The sequence below is a fragment of the Pinus tabuliformis genome, chromosome X (genome assembly GCF_031772625.1).
Source record: "Pinus tabuliformis cultivar Carrire ecotype Pingquan chromosome X, CPIR1, whole genome shotgun sequence".
In the NCBI taxonomy this organism is placed as follows: Eukaryota; Viridiplantae; Streptophyta; class Pinopsida; order Pinales; family Pinaceae; genus Pinus; species Pinus tabuliformis.
In genome coordinates, this window is record NC_142308.1 from 437,716,595 (window position 1) to 437,722,179 (window position 5,585).

The following is a 5,585-nucleotide window of genomic DNA, read 5'->3' on the forward strand; positions in this document are numbered from 1 at the left end:
ACCTGTCACAACTACGTACTCATGCCATTTCATTAATAAAAAGTTCCATGTCTTCCTATGAGGAATCACTTGTGTAGCTTTCTCCTCTTCTGTCCCTCGCTCTCTCTCATCACGATGTTCAGCCACCATTGTTGGATTTCAGTTCCCTCATCGGCAATGAATCCATATAAGAGAACATCATCGACTTCTTCAACAGCAACAACAACGAAAAGCAGGCCTGAAAATTGTTTAGAGAAGGGAATATGGCCGGGTGGTGCAGATTTATAGATATGAGTCTGACCACTCTGTCAATTGAATGATGGCTGCCCTAGGCAACGCCTGTCCAGTGGCACAACAACACGGGCCAGATCCGAATCAGCGATGGAGCCATATGGATCAGTGGCGATGAGGGACCTGAACTCCATCAACGGTTGTCGCTATCGTGATATGAGAGAGCTACTATCAAAGCAAGAGAAAGAATGCTGACCACGTAATTCTTTTACTTTTCTTCATTTGCTTTTATCATTTCAAAATTCTGTAAAACAGGCTTGGGCTTCTGTGACTGTAAACGATGTTGAGAACAAGAGAGGGCTTGGTATTTCAATGATGTAAACAGTATTTCATTAACCTTCGAACGAATAAATAATGTTTCATATGGGATTTGCTGCAGTGAAGTAGGGCTGCTGTGGTTAGTAGGAGTTTATTAGCCTAGATAGTATGGATTTAATTTGTATTAATTTGCATGTAGAGATCAAAATTTTTTACCTGGTAATTTTTTTTAGGTATAAAATATAATATATTATTTTTTATTTTTTAAATTGTATTTTTAATGCTAAATAAATTACATATAAGGTGAGTTAAAATTTTTAATTATAAAAATTTAATTTATTTTTATATATAGATATATATGAAATTGATATCTATATAAATTAGCTAACATAGATCTTCAAATAATTTATATAAATTTTTTATTGAAATTTTTTTGAAAAATATAAAATTTAAACATCTAATTCACACTTTTTTTCTTCTAATTACTTTACGACATATGACGAAATTATCTTTTTATTTAAAATATAATTTTTATTTTATTTTATTTAAGCTTTTCAGCGCAATAAATACCAAACCACTCATATATAAGTGACATTATTTTGCATTTAATACTGCTCTGAATTGTAACATCCACTCTAAACGGATCAATTTATTTATTTGAAGAGATTTGCGTGTTTTCAATCTCAGGGCAAGAGAACCATACCGTCACGGGAAAACATATGCGCGTTGTGGTGCCATGGTAATGTGTTTGAGCTATATGAAAATCTCTGCTACTGTGGCAATTTTCGTTGTCTGGCTAGGTCAGTATTCGCCACCCAATTCATTATGAATGATAAGAAATTTTGATTAAACTTGTTGAAATAATTTATGAAATTTGGTTTTTTAATTTTATTGTTTAAGTTATATATATGGAGTTGAGAAGAGAGGGTGATGGATGTATTGTTAAGTTATATTGTGATGCGAAGATTATTTGTTTGAAATTTTGTAGGCAAAAGTGTTAAAACTGAAAAACTAGTATGGTTCAAGTTAATGCAATATTATTGTGATTTTAAAGACTTAAATATCCTGAGTCAGAATTTCTCAAACCACAAATCAAACTTAATCAATTTTTTAACGAACTCAAACTGCTTAATAAACAAAAAAATATATATATATACATATATAATTAAAAAGTTCCATACTATTACCACTTTAAAACTTTATTAAAGTAAAAACAAATTTCCATTAGCTCCATAATATAAAAGTGCAGCATAGCCCCTGCTACACCATATTTGAAAATTATTAAATTTCAATATTTAAATGATTAATTACAAATTATTTACCAAAGATTATTTCTCAACTTGTTTGATTGATAAAACTAGTTAACCATCTTTTGGGATCAAATAATGTAAATTATTAAAATTTGATTTAAATCTATAAACTGGCTAAATAGTTTGGATATCAAATAATGTGCATGCCTTAAAAAAATTGATTTTAAAAACTGTAACAAATTTTACAAATAGGAAATCTGTTCACGGAAAATTAATTACGCACAACGTATACGATAGAAATCGGCAGCTTAAATGGCATATTATAGACGAATTGCATCACTGATACAGACACGGCTATTATAGACGAATTGCATCACTGATACAGACACGACGGGAGGGGAAGGTGGTTGCTGGAAGATGTCACTTGTCAGAAGAAAATACTAACCTTAAAAATAACACATATTTAAAAAAAAAAAAATATAGCAGGTGCATGTTCCTCTATAAAACAAATTGGCTTTGGGTTTCATTAATAACATATTGAAAACTAAAAGTATAACACATTAAAAAAAAAAATTAAAAAATAGCATATTCATGTTTAGTTATGAAAAAAAATAGTCTTGGCTTTCATTAATGTTTCCCCAACTGACGTGGTTTCCCATTTGCAAACAGTTTTCCAACATAGTTAGAACATGGACATGCTTGTGTTCAAGGTTCGTAGCTCTCAGAGATTCTCTTATTTTTAGACTTAAGTCATTTTTAATTTTTTGTTTTCTTTTTTTAAGATTATATCCTATAACGAGAACTTAAAAGCAATCCAAGAATACAACTACAAGAAAACATTAATTTTGAGGAAAATCCCAACTCAGAAACACAAATTATATAATATTTAAATTAATTAAAAATATTGATGGAAAAAGTTAGGAACATAAGGAATCATTAAAAGTTTTATTAGCTACATTTCTTAATAACAGTATTATTTTCACTAATAGTGGCCATGGTCAATTGACAAGTATAATTGAATATAGGGCCTGGATTGGAGAATTCTACTCCACTAATATCATTAAGAGTATGTTAAACTTTTTAATATTACCATATAGATGATTTTGGGGATATTTATTGACCTTAGATCCAACCACCCCTCTAATTCATTGAAGAGATGTCCTTACATGGATTGGTGCACATTTGATCCATGGAAAGAGATTTTATGAGTCATTGATTTATGATTTTTGATAAACCTCATAATAATAAGGAGGTGTCATTATATTTTCTTCACAATTTGTGGGTCATGTTCATAGTTGGTCTTCACATGAACTATTTTGACAATAGTGAGTTCTAGGGGGTTGGTCTTGGCTCTTTGTAGGATTGACCAAATGCTAGGTGCAATCCATTAAGAGGGCCAACATATTTCCAACTCCACCACAAACACCTCAACTTTTGGATCACCTTAATTACATTAGCACTACAACAATACATCTCACATGCAATCTAACGCAACAAAATTCATTTTTGGTGGTGTCTAGATGAGATCTGTTAGAGGACTATCTTAAACCTCAAGGTGTAGGATCTTCGAGCCACATTGATTATATACCATCTATTCCACCTAGCTAGGTCAATGTTTCTAGTTAGATTCAAGTAGCACCACATCTATGCTCTCATCATGAGCATACTTTCCATGGTCTGATAGAGGATCATATCCATGAGAGATTTATGGATTATGTTAGTATGATTTTTTATTGATGTTAAATCATTGGTTATATAGTTAATTGTACAAGTGAACACTATAATTCAATAAACATAACTTTAAAGTACTTATTCTTGACTTTTTTTTTAGGTATCCATAGATGCTATGAGATGATACACCCTTGTCAAGTTGGGAAGATGCTAGTTCTCCCAATCTTGATGCATCCATGGTTACAACAATTGATAGTGTGGCACCTCACACACAATTATTTAAATGAATTTATACATTTCTATTTCAATGATAACTTGGTAGCATTTAAAAATTTGTTGTTTTGCAAAAATATAAGTAATTTGGGAGAAATCAATCTTAATGTTGTTGTGTTTCCACAAGTGTCTACTGAATATTTTGAGAAGACATCTCCACTTGGGACTGGTAGATCACCCCCCACCTAGGTAGCATATATTAGATTATATCTATTTTTAATGTGATATCCACTATCCTAGCCTAGTTCAATTTGATGTTTTCTTTACTAATCAAACACATTACAAATTCCTATGCATGTGTCATTGTTCCTAGTCCCTTCTCTTGTATACCTAGCCAATTCCATCCTCACCCAACCCATTTTGTCCATATTACATGCCAAGTTTGACCATTGGGTGCTTGCCCCCATTCCTTGGCATTCTTATTTCCTCTCTTCCAGTACTTCCCCCTATTGTACAATTGGTGAGGGTGTATAAGCTCCAATATCCATTATTATTTCCTTTACATTCCCCCATTATACCCACACCCATTCACCATGCAACACTCCATCATCAAACCCTTCTTACTAGTGCATCCACTATTGCAACAACTGGTATTGCATCTACTATGAGCTACATCTACAATGGATGCATCTACTTGCTACAATTACATCCTCCTCATCTTCCATTATTTCCTCAGAGCAGGTTTTCCATCCAAACGCTCCACCTCCTATTAGTGCATCCATTGTTGTTACAGCAATAAGTATTGCATCTATTGTAGCTACATCTATAGTAGTTGCTTTTATAGTTGTTGTAACTACATCCTTCCTAGGCCCCATCATTACCTTAGAGTAGGTTGTCCAGAAAAACGCTCCACCTTCAAGCTAGGAAGGAAAATATTTCCATTTCCTCAAATCGTCATGGTGAGACTGATTATTTGATCAAAATATTCTCAAGCATGAGTGAAATTGATTTTACACATTTTTATTTTTTTCAATTAATTGATTGTTGTAATTATTGTAGGGAGGCATTGTTGAGAGGCTTGGATCATGGAAGAGGACAACCCCCAACAATTTGCAGCCTTGTCTAAGGTAAGTCTTTTAAGGTTTGATTTCTAATTACATTTATTAAATGTGTTAAGCTATGATAGTAATATGGGAACACATTGATATGTTGTTGTTTCCATTTCAAAGCTTGGAGAGGTATAGTGCTCTAAGGCAAAAAAAGTCCTAGGGTTCCTCCATCTTGAAGAGGAGGATTAATTACGTAGGAGTTCCAAGTGTGGCAATTGTGATAAATAAATCCATTATGTACATTAGCCACTATGTGGCATTTTGGGCACAAGATGCCATTTTGTGTCTAGGGCACTAACTTCCATTCTCTCATTGTTGGGCATGACTTGTCATGATGTATGCTCGGAATGAGATTTAATTTTGTATGAAAATGTTCAGTTGGGCCAATTTAAATATAAATATATGACTTTGAACTTTTGTATATGACAATGTATTTATTGATTTTTGCATTTATGATGTGGATTTCATAGAATATACTATGGATGTTACTCTCCTCAAATGGTGAATGTGGTTATCGTGAACGCTAATATAATGAATCATGCTTCATTGATTTTCATACTTAATCATAGTTTACCAAAAAAAACTCATGAGAATATGGGAAGAAATATATATAAATAAAAAATTTATTGGTTAGGAAAATTAATAGCCCATTCTAAATTATTGTATGTAAATGAACAAAAATGGATAGCAATCAACAAAGAAAGGAAACAAATGGAAAGCATTTTCTATCTTTCTGAAACAATCAAACCATCTACATTAACAAAATTCTTGTAAGATTAAGGTTTGAGGCGATGTTATTGGATTTAGATTATTA

General features: G+C 32.2%; 1 long non-coding RNA gene across 5 annotated transcripts; it reads left to right on the forward strand.

Moving 5' to 3' along the window:
* Positions 1 to 5,149, forward strand: LOC149140449 (uncharacterized). Of its 5 annotated transcripts, none has more exons than XR_016264770.1 (4): positions 1 to 469; positions 1,216 to 1,267; positions 4,722 to 4,789; positions 4,892 to 5,149. It is a non-coding gene; the product is annotated as an uncharacterized LOC149140449 (long non-coding RNA). The 5 variants fall into 5 exon arrangements; XR_016264773.1 differs by having other exon boundaries at positions 3 to 587; positions 1,216 to 1,328; XR_016264771.1 differs by having other exon boundaries at positions 3 to 587.
* Positions 5,150 to 5,585: the final 436 nt, after the last annotated feature.